The sequence below is a fragment of the Pseudoliparis swirei genome, chromosome 1, assembly GCF_029220125.1.
Source record: "Pseudoliparis swirei isolate HS2019 ecotype Mariana Trench chromosome 1, NWPU_hadal_v1, whole genome shotgun sequence".
Lineage (NCBI taxonomy): Eukaryota > Metazoa > Chordata > Actinopteri > Perciformes > Liparidae > Pseudoliparis > Pseudoliparis swirei.
The window spans coordinates 12,956,697-12,973,684 of record NC_079388.1 but is presented as its reverse complement, the minus strand read 5'-3'; the positions used below and the strand labels follow the sequence as shown (position 1 = coordinate 12,973,684).

Sequence of the window (16,988 nt, the reverse complement as noted above, 5' to 3'; positions counted from 1 at the left end):
TACAGTGGAATGCGGCATCGCTTGCCAGAGGCGTCACAGTGGATGGACACAGTGAAGCAACAGGGGGATGACGAGAGGAAAAGAGAAGAGAGGAGGAAAAATGATAGGACCACGTGTCCATTTAGCCTTCACCTCAATACATTCCACTCAGACGATAAACTTCCATCAGACTTCAGGTGAACTTCCAAAAACGATCAAACAAGCAGCAGTCCGTGCAAACAGCATGTGGTTCATGAGTAGCAGTTGCATTCACACACACAAGCACACGATCCGTTCACGTGGAGGACACCGCTCTGAAGACGATCATCGGAATATCTGTTATCGAGCAAACCCACTGTACATATCCCACCGCCACGCTGCCCCACCCCTCTACGCACCACGCCCACTACGACATCATCGGTATAAGTCATGTGTGTGCGTATGGATGGATCAATGATGTCTTGGCTCTACACCTGAATCAGACATCAATACCACCATTCATGAGGGCAACAACTCACTGGTAATGGCCACAGAGAAAGTCAGGGGACACTCAAAGTACATCAAGAGAGGAGGGACAACGACGACTTTAGCTCTAAGCTCTGAGTTGTAATATTTAATACACCGTTATAAAAATGTCTTGAACTTGTTGAACAAACTGCACCGTGATTTTTATCTGCAAGCTGTTCCTCTGAGCAGCAGCCTGGGAGAAGAATTACGCAAGTCCCATGACAAAGATAGTGTCTGGTTTTAGGTTTAATTTGTTTTCCCTTTCCTGTTCTCTCCTCCGGTTTCTTTTGGCCTCAGCCACTTGCAGCCACATGTGATCAAAAAATGAAAAGACAAGAGACGACAGGGTACGAGGATGCTGACAGAGCCCCACAGGAACGTGAGGGCAGGGAGGGCTTACCTTTCTCTCCTCCGGGCGTTGAGCTGCAGGGTAAGGGCAACGGTAGGTGTGAGCTTCAGGTGGGTTTTTCTTCTGCCTCCCTCCTTGCTTCAGCCACGCGTGTCTCCCATGGGATGCAATGGCATCAGATATTCAATGAACATGCAGCCAAAAAAGAGGAACGGTGTCCTCCCGGGCAAAGAGCGTGCACCCTCAGTCGGTCCAGTGTTGCTCACAAGCGCAGGGAGGGGGGAAAAAAACAACCAAAAAGTAAAAAATGTGATATTTTCAACTGCAGGTGGAGCAAATTGTCTATTCAACTTTTACTTTCTGCCTCTGGCAAGCAGCGGAAAAAAGTCCATCCATGAGCTTTCCTTTGCCAGAGATGGTGAAATTGAGAGCGAGGATGAGAGAGCAAGTGAGAGAAGAGCGACAAATCCTCGGTGCCGTCTCCGAGCTGTCCAGACACAGGTCTGAGGAACACCTTCGCAATCTGTGCGCTCTCGCTCTCCAGGGTGGAAAGTAGGAGGGAAGGAGCGAGGGAGCAGGACACTAGAGGGAGAGAGAGTGAGTAAAAGTGGAGTGAGACTCAGTCAGTCAAGTCAGCCAGGCAGTCAGGCAGGCGGTGTATCTTGAGCGGAAGGCTGTGGGTCCAAGCAGCACTCCCAAGACTTATAACCAGGGGCTCCAATCTCCCAGGCTTACTCTGCGATCCCTCTCCTACTGGCTTATTTGGGGAAAGACAGACAGGATTGTTCATTGGGTTAAACCCCTTCATACAAAAAGCAAGTGTCTGTGGCTGGCTGCACTGACGAAGGAGGGGAGTGAGCAGGATGGGGTGGGGTGTTAGCGGAGAGGGGTGGGGTCGGATGAAGTGGAGGGAAGGGGAACGAAAAGAGACGAGAACAGGGGGTTTCTAAGGAGTCTCTCGCTCGTGTTCCCCCTCCTTCAACTCTCCTCGCCCTCCCAAACTTACCTTCCATGAAGTCACCCTGCTTTTTTGCTCAAATGATCAAATCAGCCTAAACATGTAGATGTTGGCGTAAAACACCAGAGATTTTAATCCTAAAGTCTCCCACAAAACACGTCTTGCCTGACTTGCCTTGTATGTGGATAAGTGTAACGCATAAAGGGGCATTGTGTCGTTGCCTAAAACCCGCTGCTGTTTCTGTATAATCGTGACATGATAGCACTCTCTTGGGGTTAATCACCAAAGCAAAGCAGTAAATGGCATCGGTTCACATTTCGCGACTACAGCCCGGCTATTCATTGCTCCGCGATGTATTACAGGTATCAAATAGACCTTACATTGAAACTCTCATCAACACGGGAGTTGAAATCCCGGTTTGGACGTTAGCTAACAAGCTGGACGAACTACAGTGGTTCCTTATCGTTCACCAGGTGACTTCCAACAGAGGAACGTAAGACCAGCACAGGCTGAGCATTCAGTGTTTGATTGGCACCGTGTTAGCTGGCCCTGTGCTTTGCTAGTGGACCTTGAAAAGAAAGCTGCTCTAAAAGCTGGCCTAACCTTTTCCTGTAAGACCGACTGGGATTAAACCGTTGGCTGATTCAGAGATCGGATCGAGATCGTGATTCCAAGTGTATCTCGAAACGATACAGCGAAAGAGAGAGAATAACAGAGAATAAAAAACAGGCTGTTTCCAACATTTGTCCAAGTTTTTTGTGGTTTATTAAGCATCACGTCTTGCCAGTTGGTCCTGATTTATCAGAAGTCATTTCAGCAGCATCCTCTCATTCATTACTTGAATGACTGTTTAAATTCCATCTATTTTCCAAAAGCTGGCAGTCCTGCTGCACTTTTCTCATTCATGTTTCACTCATGAAGAGTAATAAACGTCCCCAGACTGTAATCTTCCAACCATTACAACCAAAGTCAGGCTGAACTCAGTCTTTCCTTGCATGAGAACTATAGGCAACGTCTCAACAACGGCATACTTGTATAATGTCTTTTATATTAAATGGGACCCGCTATTTAAAGAGTGTCATTATAGTACAATTTACGACACAGATCGGGTTTAATGTTACTTTTGCTCTTATTTGGCAAATTCCAATCGATATCAAGATAGCAAATGATTACACATGCGTTGGACGTATTGATTTAAATTCTCTCTCTCCACAGACGACTGGTTTGTACTGATGGGAGGGAATATACTGGCCAGTTGTTGATTGTGCTATCAGAAAAGCATGTTGTTCATGACTGGAGCCGGCTAAATTGTATAATCACGAGAAAATAAGCACTAGGCGTCATGTCTGTGAAAGTACCATGGTGTGTTGAAGCTGAGTGAATGGCTCTCTGAAACATGGAAAGGGTGGAGTGACCAGATGCCCAGCAATGATGTCATCAATAGGAGCCCTTTGTGGTAGTACGGGCCTACCATTCATTCATTCCCCAGGTGTGTGTTTGTGTGTGAGCATGCGTGTGTGGTTGATCACACCCTACAACAAAAGACAGCTTTCTGTAGCTCAATGAGGCAGAAAACGTTCATAATTGGCCAGTGGAGACTCGAGAGAGCCTCTTCCTGCCGTGGCTACAGTTACATTCAAGTATTCTAACCTCTGGCTCTTGACAAATATCAGCTCACCCTCTAATACTCTCACACCACATGTATTCTCACTTGTACATGTTGGTCAGCACACACCCCTTAAAAAAAATCCGCAAAGCATTCACTTCGGAACGGTACACAAGTCCCCTCCCACGCGCTTGCTTTTATAAGGTGAAACATTCCCAAGAAGAGGGAAAAAACACCTGGTCGTCATAAGTTGTTCTTTTTTAAACTCCACTTTTCCCCTTCGCTCCGTTCCATTAGTCAGAGTAAAAACAAACAGCGGCCGTTAAGTGACTGGAAAACCGTTGCATTGCATCACACAGAGACGCTTTGCTCTCGATGTTCGTCAAAGGCCCCAAAATAAGCCGTGAAGGGTTGGTTGGCGTCACCGATACACTCCACCCTACACCACACCCAGTGTCACCACACATAAACCCACGATGTGTGAACGTATGGGGCTCTGTTCGACTCAAAGGTGCTGTGTTTAGGGTGGGGTGAGTTCACTGAGCGTATATGTTCCTTGAGTGGTTGTGTGAATGGTCAGTGTGTTAAAAAGTGAGTTGTTTGTGTTTGTGAGCGAGATTGAAATTAACCTTTGGGTTGCAATTTGCTCTTGTTTACTGGAGTCTCTCTGAGGAAAGTATTATAGGTTGGTAATTGAGTTATTAAGCATGAGCTCATATGGTTTTGACAGTGTTTAATCTCATTAATCTGAGGCATAAAAAGGCTTTAAAGCTTCAATACTGGCTCGAAGCGTTGCACCTTCCTTCCTTCAGTTAAGCTCCTTTTATTCAAATAAGGAATCTCTATCAAGTAACAAAGGTCAGAGTTGAAGGTGCGTTCGAGGACAGCAGAGGACAGGTGTTCCTCTCTCCCATCACTCGCTTTTCTCCTCTGTTTCATACTCCCTCTTTCCCTCGGGCGACAATTCAAGAGGGACGTTTTCTCTCCGGTGATGTGATCCACCTTTGTCTGTTCTAACCTTACAAAGGAATGCCTGGCATTCACCAGGTCGTACCGACTCAGGGTCGTGAAGGAGAGCCAACAGAAAGGTGGTGAGGGAAGAAGGTAAAAGAGACGGGAAAAAGGTGAAACGAAAGATAATTAAAGAATTAGAATCTTGTGACTGTCGGAGAAAGGAAAAGACAGGAACATTTAAAGGGGAAGGAATGGAAAGGTGAGGTCAGAGGGAGAAGAGAGTTTGAAACGTTTCACACGCTGTGGATAAAACTCGAGGCGTCTCTGAAATTGATATACATTTCAACAGGGAAATTCCTCTGAGATGGGCTTGGGCCTCTGCCACCACCCTCGGCTGGCACAGGGGCGGAGAGTGTGGGTGGGTTGATGTTAGGGCATGAGAGCGGAGGGGAGAGGGATGGATAGCTGGTGGACGGGGAGAGGGAGCCGGTAGAGAAGAGGAGATGTATTTGGACCTCACTCCTCCCCCTCTGGCTAACCTGAGCCACATTGTTTGGAGAGCTCCGTTTCCCCTTGGGTAATCATTTGACACTGATAAAAGGGGGAAGAGGGGGGGACGACGGAGAGAAAAAGGATGCCAGTGTTTCCACCCTGGGAAAAAAGCTCTCTGGAGATGTTAGTGGACAGCCCGGATAATTATTCCATCTGTCGAACTGGGGCAAGAGAATACTGGGGTAAAAGACAAAGGAAGACATGGAACAAAATGAAGAAGAGTTGCGGAAAAGAGAAACAGGAGTGTGTTTATGCATTTTGAAAGGTGTTAGAACAGTAATTCCTTCCATTTTCTTCGCCCACATGCATAAATCATTGAAGACAGGAGGAAGGGGGTGCACCTTTTCTAAGTGTTTCCACAGTAACTAGTCCACCTTTTTTTGCTCTGTGGATTTCACTGCTTCTGTATTTGTGGCAGGTTATTTTGACCCTGGGTGGTCCCTGCTGAAAGACTTCGACGGTCATTAATCATCCGTCGGGAATCAGATGTCAGGTGTGTGTGTGTGTGTGTGTGTGTAAGAAAGAAAAGAGGGTTGGTCAGTAACCAAAGAGGCAGAGGCAGCACCTACTGTACTGTACTGTGAATGGACTTGAGGTTAGCCTTGCATACCAGTGGATATCCTAATCAGCTGAGCTGCTGGTGGGATGAAAGAATGTGCAGATTATTGCCTGGTAATTGTTTCCAGAGTGCAACAGTGCTGCTATATCTCAAACAGAAGAACTTCCATTGCAGTGTGTGTGTGTGTGTCTACGCAAGTACGCGACTACTGTGTCACAACATAATCCAAAAATCAATACTTTGAGTTAAAGCTTAGAGCTTCCAAATTATGAGGCTAATGTGAGATTTTAGTGAGTCCCAGAAACCAACTTCATTGTTCCTCTCTGTCTTTCATCTACGATCTCAAAAGGTGCAAAGACAAACACACTTTGCAACTGTTATCTCCCGAAGCAGTATCCTGCCAATCCTCTGTTCATATACAGTAGAAACAACACACCCTGAGATCTGCACTCGAGCGATAAGCTCGTCATTCGACCAGCTCTTCAACGATTCAGATTCGACTTTCCGTCTCCGCCTACCTTCTCGTTGACAGACGCGTCTCGGGGCAATGAGAACGGCGATCTTTCACAAGCCCGGAGAATCGTTTTGGTTTGTTTTGGTGTTAGTTTTTCAACAACAAAAATTCCGCTTCAGAACCAGCAGGCAAGAGACCAATTTCCTTCACAGCAGGAGCAACAGAACCCCCAAAACCAAACAATCAGGTTTGAATATATAAAGTCATCTGCCGGAGTTTAGATAACTCAGCGGCACATCCAAAATACTCCTCCCCGGTTAGATATGAAAAGCTGACACTGTGGTCCAAGGATGGGCTTCATGAGTTCATTCAAGAATGATTGTGCAGCACAGGAGCTTATATATTGTTACGTTGAATGGATTGAAGCCCAGCGCGACAAAGACTCTCAATGTGTTCAGGACCTCGATCTCAAGATCACATCTTAGTTTTCTCATTAATTATTGTCATAGCAAACAGTTTTCTCATAATTACTGTTTTTCTATCTCATTATCTTCATATAAGAGACTGTAATGTTGGTTCTGGTGCCAGTAGTTCATTTGAAAGCCTATATGTCATTAATGAGATGTCACATTTGTTGACATTATTTTTTATTATAGTCATTTGGATAATTCATTCTGACTTCAGTATTTTATCATTCTGAACAAATATAATTAATGGCATTTGGCTAATTTCCCCTGAACAGAGCCTTGACAGAAATGTCTACTGATAAAAAAAAAAATTTAAAATCTGCTTCGCAGTCATGGTCTCTGTGTGTTAAATATGTCAGTGTGATGGATGGACTTTAATGATGCAATGAGGGCTTTGGAAATATGGACATAAAATGTGAATAGGAATATCTCCAAATTATGAGATGTGCAAGACATAATCCAGAGTAAAAATAAATATGTAAATGTTGCAGTAACTATGAAACTAAAACATGTAACATTGTCTCTGCTCTATTTCCATATATCAAACCAATTTGGAATTTAATAGTTCTTTATTGGGACCGCCATCATTTAGATCAAGTGACTCATGACAAAAACAGTGGGCAAAATAAAGTCGGAAATACCATTTACAATTTATAACTTTTGCTATTTATAACTTGATTTCAAAATGTGAAAAGATGGAGAGCCCTTCAACCATCTGGGTTTCAACCTCTTGAGAGGCAGCACTCCTCACCCTGACCTTTACCCTCACACTAAGTAGCTTCTGTGTTCCCACTGCAAATTACTCACGTTGTGGTCCTCTCAATCCTGCTGTTGTAAATCCTATTAAAACAAACTAATTCACTCACTTGACCCCTTGATGACCCTGGAGAACTTTCTAGCAATGCTTGTTTTGTATCACAGCCACATATTCCCACTGTGAAGCTCTTCTCTGTGAAGCTGTCAGAAGTGCTGTGCGTCAAAAAGCCCACATGCACACACAGAGACACGTATCTCACTCCATGTGCGCACACTCACACTCATTTACAGTATGCAGATGTCCCACCTGGCTTCCTGTCTAGCTTTGTGAATGTGTCCTGACCTCGACGCTCACAGGAACCTCCTCCCAAAACAGCTGTTTCCACGTGTCCCACCACCCACCGTCCTCCAAAGACAAGGAAACAGAGACATTTCACCGTAGTCACCGTCTCAGGGCTCAGCTCACACACAATCTGTGGTTATGACCTTATGAATTAAACATTCTGAATGGGTGATACATAAGACCAAATTGGCTCTGTGAGACATTTTGAAATATTAACTGTCGGATGGGATCGCCTTTGATTCATTCTGGTGAGTATAAATAGGGAACAATATGACCTTGTTCAGAGTGGGGGGATTCCTTAACGAACCCTTTGGGAAACTCTTTTTTTTCACACAAAATTCATTAAGACAGGGCGGCCCCAGGATAGAAATATGTGTGTGTATGTTACGCAAAACAAGCTGTCAGTATGGAGTATAAATAATGAGTCTGTCAGCATGTGTGCCAGGTCTTTGCCAACAAGCCGCAGTTTATGTCAGAGGAGTGGGGCTAACACTAACTCTCACATACACCGATAGGGAGAAAGTGGCAAAGAGGGCATGAGCATGTGTGTTTCTCCACCTCCCTGCTTCTCCGCCCTCCTTCTGTTTTTCTGCTTTTGCCCAGTTTCTCCTTGAAAGCCTGCAGATATGTAGCTATTCGAAAGAAAACAGGCAGCAGGCCTCCGGCTCTACAAACTGTACAAACACCACAGCAGAAAAGCTACAGCAAGGACCACCAACCAAGACCAAAACCATGCAGTTTCTTGGCTTAGGGCGCGACAGTGTTGGATGGTGATTGACATTGGACAGGGTTACCGTGCATATTACCCTAATCATCATTTCATCTCTGTATATGACAACAAATAACAAAGAAAATAATAAATTGTTCATTTCATTGAATATCTTTTATAGTTTATATAAATATTTGTTACAGTTTATTTATATCAATATATATTACAACAAATATATTTAAAAAATATATATGTATATACAGGACTGTCTCAGAAAATTAGAATATTGTGATGAAGTTCTTTATTTTCTGTAATGCAATTAAAAAAACAAAAATGTCATGCATTCTGGATTCATTACAAATCAACTGAAATATTGCAAGCCTTTTATTCTTTTAATATTGCTGATTATGGCTTACAGCTTAAGAAAACTCAAATATCCTATCTCTAAATATTAGAATATCATGAAAAAGTATACTAGTAGGGTATTAAACAAATCACTTGAATTGTCTAATTAACTCGAAACACCTGCAAGGGTTTCCTGAGCCTTGACAAACACTCAGCTGTTATAAATCTTTTTTTTTACTTGGTCTGAGGAAATATTAAAATTTTATGAGATAGGATTTTAGAGTTTTCTTAAGCTGTAAGCCATAATCAGCAATATTAAAAGAATAAAAGGCTTGCAATATTTCAGTTGATTTGTAATGAATCCAGAATGCATGACATTTTTGTTTTTTTAATTGCATTACAGAAAATAAAGAACTTTATCACAATATTCTAATTTTCTGAGACAGTCCTGTATATATGTAGATATGTAAACTATAATAAATATAAATTATATATATATATATTTATATATATTATATATATATATAAAATTAAATGAAGAATTTATTATAATTTTTTTGGTAGGATCAAATCTGGGTCCCTCTTGCTGTGGGGTGACAGCGTTGATCACGACACCATTGTGTACGCCTTTATACAGAGTTTTATCAACTATTAAAAAAAACAGAAATCCATGATGGATATAGGTCTGCCCATTGGCACATCGTGACATGATATGACTTTCTCATAGATAATTGGTGCATTCCCTGGGTGGCAATCTGAATTGTCTGTCTCTCTCTGTCCATCACATTGTTGTTGGGCCCACTCTCTCAACAGGTCCCTCCACCCAACAGGCCGCAGTCCCACTGCACTGTTTACATTCATCCCACTGCGAGGGTGTGGAGGTTCACTGGGAGACGGACATCCTGAACTCTTGTTTCGATCAATCAGAGTTTACATCCTCTCAGAGACCTGCTATTGTTTGCTTTTATTAACCATAACCACAGTTGTTGTCTAAGTGTTTTAGTTGACTAATTTAAACCAAAACCGTAATCATAGTTTATTTTCCATACCCACAATCTTTGCCTAACCTTAGCCATACCGCAGCTGCCATGCAACGATCCTGCAGAAAGAAAGAATTATTAAACCATGGACTTTATCCTTGAATGCAATCCCGGTTTTTGCAGAATTGTCGAATATAAACATTGTTGTCTGGTTGTAGGGTTGCATTTTGAAGCTGAGACCTGGCACAGGTCTGTATCCTCTGCCGTCTTTTTCAGTAACATGCCTCCAAACCCTGCTCAGGGCCCTCAACTCACCAACACTTAACCAATTAGCTCCCTCCTCAAACGTCGCTTCCTGCTGCCGGCTCGGGGAAACGGCCTGTCTCTCATGCACGTGTCTGTTTGCACACCTTTGGGTGTTTATGCGAGACAGACGTACGCTTGGACATGTGCAGGACATCTACAATTTCTCTCATAGATTTCCTGCTTTGACTAGCTGCTAGCGGAAGGCGTGTCGTTTCTTTCCTGAGACAGACTAATAAACATTTTTGTTGGAGCTAAGGTCAGCGGTGTGTATGGGACAAGGTCATGACTTCTGTCAGTTGTGCACATGTGCGTGTGTGTGGGTGTGTGTGTGTGTGTGTGACTGCTGAAACCCATGCAATAACAGAAAATAAAAATTAAGAGAGAGGCAATATAAGATGATATGACAAGAGACATTTTAGATGTAATACATGAGTTAGTATAGTATAGTATAGTATTTAATATTATGTTTGAAGCTGCACATTTGTTTTTAAAATAACCTAATTGTTCACTTAGAGTTGTCAGATAAATCTACTTTCCTAACAGTTGTTTTTTTCCTCTCTCTAACTGCTGCCTTTCCTTGCACATCATGCTCAGAGACTGCAGCCGATCCACCAAAGAAAAACTGTTATCACTTTGCTACACGTGGCCCAAAATCCCTCGGCAAGTAATCCAGTCCAGTTAAAATTCCAGGACAAACAAACGTTCACATTTCACATCCAAAATCGTGCTACTTTTGGACTGTACGATGCTAATAATTTGAGTTCTCCCCAGGCAAAGGTCTCGTGGGAAGAGAAGCAGAATGTGAATTGCAGTGCGAGAACATGTTGAAAAGCATATTAATGATTTGTTAGTGTTGCAATTACAGTCCAATTGCCTAGAATTGTCACAAATGCAGTCAAGTCACAGATTTAAACACAAGCAGTGTGCTGGGAGTTTTTAATCGTGTCCTTTAATGTCTGAGAATGTTTCAGTGTCGAGATGTCAACGTGATCGAGAGCCGTAGCGGTGAAAAAATCCAACAAAATCTCTGCGTACGCACTGCCTGACCTTTCGGTCTGATTTATATGGATGCCGCTGATGATTTCATCTCTAAAAAGAGCCAACACGTTTTATATAAATATGCTTTCTTTTCTGTGCTTGGGGCTTTTTCCTTTACCTTTTGCCTTCTAAAGCTAAAGTCATGCAATCCTGGAAAATATATTAATCTATTATTTCGTATGAAACCTAAAGCCACATCACTAACTTTATACAACTCCCCATCACCATTTATTGTCGTGTAACTCTGCGTTCAATGTTGATTAATGTCCAGAGCACCTGGAAAGGATACAATACACTGTACAGTGTACATAAATAAGTATTTATGTACACTTTTCTGACCTTCTGTCTGTGTCCCTCTATTCTCATGTTCTCCTCCTCTCCAGCCTCTTGCCCTCCATCCTCACAATTCTCGCTTGGTGTGTTTTAAAAGGCTGAGCCCTCAACTCAACCAGCACGCTGTGGTTCCCTCCTAAACCATTCACATGGAACTGGTTAGAAAGACATTCCTTCCATGGAGGGAATGTCTGGCACCAAGCGCCTGTAATACAGAAATCATAAACGGGAGGTCCAGCCTAATCACATCCCGTGGCACTCTCACCCTCTCTGAGCTCCCTCTTCCTCCTTCCTCTTCCTCTCGTCCTCTCCGAGGAGCTATTAAGAGGGGCATGGGGAGACCGAGAGCATTAGCTGATCCTTTCTTTTCCTTTCCTGTGTAATATATGGGTGTAAATCACTTGTGGAAATTGAGCGGATCAGATTCTGGTGGTTGGCAAATATTCTTGCTTATCGGATCCTATGAATCCAATCCCCGAGAAGAAGTGTTTTATTTTCATGAAGAAAAAAAAGACATACAAATAAGTGCAAAGTAAAGGCTGTTGTTTTGTAGTTGCTATAACTTACCACCAGTTGTCTCAACAACAGGGTTGTCTTCCCCTGTTCAACAGGCTGTGGTTGAAGTTTGACTAATCAAAGTTTGGCCGCATGTCGGCATTTAGTTACAAAAGGGATATAAATGTGTTTCTGTGCTGTAAACACACTGAACAGAAATGTATTACATTAAATCCACAATGTCTTAAAACAAGTGCATGTGTTATATTTCTAAAACTAGTCAGGTGTTTTGTCACAATTTCAAGCAGGCAAATTATTTAAATACATAGCAAATTTATTCAGATTAGAACAAATGTAAAGCTCCACCAATGAATATCTTTCATTAAAAATGGATCAAATGACTATAGGTGTATCATGAGAATAGTTGTTTGTATCACCTGACTGTGTCATGACTGTCTTATTTTGAAGTCCTTGTGTCATCTGTCTCCCTGTGATTGTCTGCCCTGGTCCTGATTGTTTCCTTCTGTGTGATTGCTGGCCCCGCCCTCATCGTGTCCACCTGTGTCTCGTTCCCCGTTGTCCAATCACCTCCGCCTGCCTGTGTATTTAAACCCTGTTGTATCATTCCCCTGTGTGGCTTCGTACCGTTTGGATCGTGTTTGTCGTCCTGTGTTACCTGTCTAGTTGTAGTTTAGAATTAAATATTGGTTTGGAAGTTATATTGGCATTTGGGTCCTCTCTCTCTTTGGCAACACATGATAGACTGCTGTTCTCCTGAGCTGTATTGAGCATGTTAGCTTCTTTCTGCTTATTTGTGTGGGCAAACTTTACTCTTTTGTTCACAGACATTTTTTAAAGCAAAAGCAGAAAGCTGTTTTTCAGCAAAAAGTTGCTAAGAAACCAGCTTGATCACATTGACAGCGTGTCAAATACTGATGCTTTGTCACGCCCCTCAGCAACTCATAACAAAAGGCACCCTTTTGTGTTGGTACGGGACACACCGGGTTGTCCTACAATGTAAAGCCAGAGTTCGTGGATGGGTCTAAGGAACACAATGTTCTATTAAATTCAGTTTGTTTTATATAGCCCAAGATCACAAATAAAAAATGTGCCTCAGTGAGCTTTACAATCTGTACCCATACGACATCCCTGTCCCTGGACCTCACATCAGATCAGGACAAACTGGGGTGGGGTGTGGTTAAGCGCAGCTGCAGGGTGGATGGAGCGGGGGAGGGGTGGTTCAGGGAGCGATGCTGAGACGAGGTCTAATTGGCATCAGCTGGTGTTAATGATCAATCAGCCCCAGCTGTAATTCATCTGTGTCTGTGTGTGTGTGTAGGTGTGTGTGCGTGCGTGTCTCTTCCCTATAAAGAGCAGTAGGAACCGAGACGCGGGGGAAGGAGCTTGGGTTAGAGGTTTAATCTGATCGCCAGTGTTATATGTACAATAAAATGTTTTGTTAAAACATAACAATCCATGTACCCGCCTCCGTATTCAGTTTGATACTCACGGGATAACAGAGGAAGCTGTTACACCCTTTTACGGGGAAACAAGGGAAGAAACCTCCAGGAGAGCAACAGAGGAGGATCCCTCTCCCGAGATGAACAGAAGCAGTAGATGTCATGTGTTCAGATGAACAGCGTCAGAGAGTTACATAAACACATTCAATGAATATGACAGAACGTATGAATAGTAGAACAGAGGACTTTCAACCAGGAGATAGGCATAAAATATCCTGTTTTCCTTACTTATATTACGTCTACTAATGTTTGTTGTTAACATTTTACTTAGTTTGCATACATATTTTAATTTTAATTCTATTATAATTTTCCAACAAACATACAAAGTAAACAACTAGCTGGTGAACAGGAGCATTAAGTGGCAGGTATTTCCCCGAAGAGACTAAACCGTAAACATGGCTTCAAAACAGCAACATGTTTTCATATAAATAATAATATAACTCTGTGTCTGCTGGTTGTGTAAATAGGCAATTAGTAGTAACACGTTTGCCATTAGGACTGTAATTTAAATAAATAATTGTAAAACATTTTTTATCAGTGTTGTGTTTTGTTTTATTTCTGAATCAACACAGAAGCAATAAAGAAAAAACGATGCAACAGTTACGCAATAATTGATGGGTTGCATTAAGAAGGAGTCATAAAGGCACAATGCAGAAGCAACAGCTGTCGTTCTAGATACTGAATATGACTAAGCTATAATACAAATTAATGTGGACATTGTGTGTATTTAAAAAAATCTTTCAATATTCCTTTCCAACAGAATAAATGGGTCCTTGCCATGCTTTCCTCTTCACACTTTTCCTCTGTCTCCATCAGTCTTTCTGGCTCAATTTAAAGAACCTGATTTTCCTCCTCCTGTTTCTTCTCTGCTGCACTTGGCGCTGATTCGTCAACTTGCATGAAAAGCAATGAGAAACGGGGCGGCAGAGGATTGCCTCTGTCCCAGTGTCTCATCCATGAGGACAAACCAGCGCCAAGTAAAGCAGTGGGTTTTCCACTTCACGTTCCCTCTTTGGTAACTGAAATCCTACAATAGAGAAAAATCTGACCATGGATCATTTGTAGCTGACAACTGTTTAATTTTCTGGTTGAAAGACATATCAGTGGTTGCTGGGGGAGTATATTACCTGTAGGTAATTAACATTAATCATGGGATCTTTTTGAGATTATTTTCAGGTTGCCGTTATTCTCCATTGATTAAGTAACTCATTGACCTTGTGAAATTCCCAGCAAGACAAAATATATAGAGTATTCCCTTTCAGCCATGGTGTGATTTAGGCCTGGAGTGTTTCTGACATTGGTTTTGTACACTAGGGGGCAAAAATAGCAATGATGTGCTTGTAAACCTTCACTAAAAGACGAGGTACATTCATGATGTCACACAGAACATGCATGCTCTCACCGCTTTATGCACGAGCAATGTCGAGAGACATCTTGTTATTGTTTTAAGTGTTTACCTCATGCCTCCCCTGGCCCTCCTGTCTATCGGAATTTAGGTTTCATTGAAGCACAATAAGTGGCACATTTCAAATCTCTCGTGGTTTGAGTTTCCAAAGGAAACACTCCAACGTTGGACCCCTAAAAAACTGGTTGAAGGGAAACAATGGTGCCCTTGAATTTCTCCTGCTCAAATTGCATGTAACGATATCTAGATTAAACACAATATTATTGTTGGCCCATGGAAGTTAATCACCATTTTCTCCCACTCCATGCATTAGAGTGTGATGCAAGTGGAAATATTCCTTATTTAAGTTATAGTTTTTGGGAGAGGGAGGAGGGAGACAGTGTAACCACAGTGAAGGGAGGAAAGAAATAATGAAACACCAAGGACACAAAAAAATGCATTTTAGAAAAAAAACTGTTGTACTGCACAGGGAAATTAAAAAAATATATGCTGTGTTACGTTGACAACAAAGTCTACATTTCAAGGTTCAGCATCAGCGGTGACTTTCATGCTAAACTAAGCTAATAGATTTTCTTGAAATGTCAAACTATTCCTTTAAGATTTTTTGATTTCAAAGAGATATTGGATGATGTGGACCAGCTAAGAGGTTTTCAGTACCCAAAAAAACAAAAGGCTGAAATTAGATTTTCGAATAATTTGTGTCAGAGACTAAATCAATAACATGGATCATTAATGGTGCAATTACTATTCCAGATACATGGCTGTTTGGGTTTTAACCTTCTCTAAACAGTACTTCTATGAGCCTACTTTTATACTGAACTGAGATGTTTTCAATCAGCAAAGTGATTCATACTTCCTCTTGGTGAGACATGGTCAGACCAGGAATCAGCTCTACAACAACATCCTTTTAGAAATCGAACAAAATCAACAGCACTCCTAAAAGAACGGCCAAAAAGCACAAGATCGTCATCTCCAGACGAACCAGTTCAATGGAATAAGCATGTGAACTTTCCCTCTCCCTCTACCAACACCAAGCTACCAACATTCTTCCCCTTAGTTTCTCCCCTCTCATCTATCTCTTCACCTCGGTCCACTCAATAACAGGAGCACACAGGAACGTGGGGTAATCTGTCTGGGCTATGCACGGGCTCATGTTGAGGCCAGCCTAATCACCTTTCGGATCAGCATGGAGAACAGAGGAGGCGATACCTTTTATCCCAAAACCAAAGTCAACAAGGCAGGATTCCGGGGAAGCATTGCAGACATTCTTGGAAGCAGAAAAGAAGGGTAAAAAAACCAGCGATTGACCCCTCGTTCCCAAATTTAAGAGGAGCAGAAAGTGAAGGAGGAGAGCTTGGTTGTGTGTTGCTGCGCAATAAGACAAGGTTCTCCAAATGCTTCAATGAATACAGTTTACAATGCACTTTCCAGTATGAGTAAAACAACTCTATAAGCTCAAATTATTCCACTGCATCGTAAAAGTCAACTTTCTGCGCCTGCTATTTATTTCACTCATGACCCTGACCGCTGCTTCTTCAGCGCCTTTGAAATTTAACGTCACCTTTCCCCCTCTCTGTGCTCTGTGACATCCCAAAGGTTTGGCCGGTGACCGGGGTAATTAATATCTCCCTGAAAAGGTGCTGTTTGCACAGATGGACCTCCACCTTCAGAGCTGGCTCCCCTTTTTGTCGATGCTATTTCTTCTCTCCCGTCAGCCTGAGCTATCACATGCTGTGAAAACACCGCCGCTTGCCGAACATGCCGAGCACAGAAGCGCTCCTGTACGAGTTTGAGGGGGTGAGTCAGTGTTACCCGTGTAGGTTTTTGTGCCCTTGCAGTCTCCATGTGTGCGTCTTATTGCGTTCTCTGAGTCATAACAAAAGCATCGACCACATTTAAGAGGAGAAAATAAGAGAAAGAACAGAAAGAGAAAGAAGAGGGTAAGTGGTAGAGAGAAAGTAAAGAGTGGTGGCAGTCGGAGGATGGGATTGGAGACATTTTGGCCAAGGATGTCAGAGAGGAATCAGTGAATAACTTGGCTTGTTTCTTTGTGGTGAGAACAGCATGGGCTGGAGGCTCGAGCCAGAGCCCACAATGTCTCGTCTGAAAGGTTCTCTCATTAGAAAGATTGGAGCACGCAACCTCCTGGGAACCGCAGCGCCAGAGCGCAGCACTCGTCAGGACCATGGGAACGCTCATTCTCAAGTCCATCTCAGGTATAGAGTTCTAGTGATCGGAGTTTTGATTGTTTTATTCTTCCCTATAATGGCTCGTCTCTCTCGTCTTTTGTCTCCGTGCTCCATGTGTCTTAAGTTTGTGGTGAAGCTTGGAATTGCCATGCGAATATCCCATCCCTCTGTGTTTGTTCATTGA

The 16,988-nt window shown here is 42.6% G+C and overlaps 1 protein-coding gene across 1 annotated transcript in view; it reads right to left on the bottom strand.

The window, feature by feature from the left end:
• Positions 1-1,607, bottom strand: part of col8a2 (collagen, type VIII, alpha 2) — a 46,197-nt gene extending 44,590 nt beyond the window's left edge. The window contains exon 1 of the mRNA XM_056418055.1: positions 887-1,607. The gene's annotated coding sequence lies outside the window, so the exon portion shown is untranslated. The remainder of the gene's footprint in view (positions 1-886) is intronic.
• Between the last annotated feature and the right edge of the window lie 15,381 nt (positions 1,608-16,988).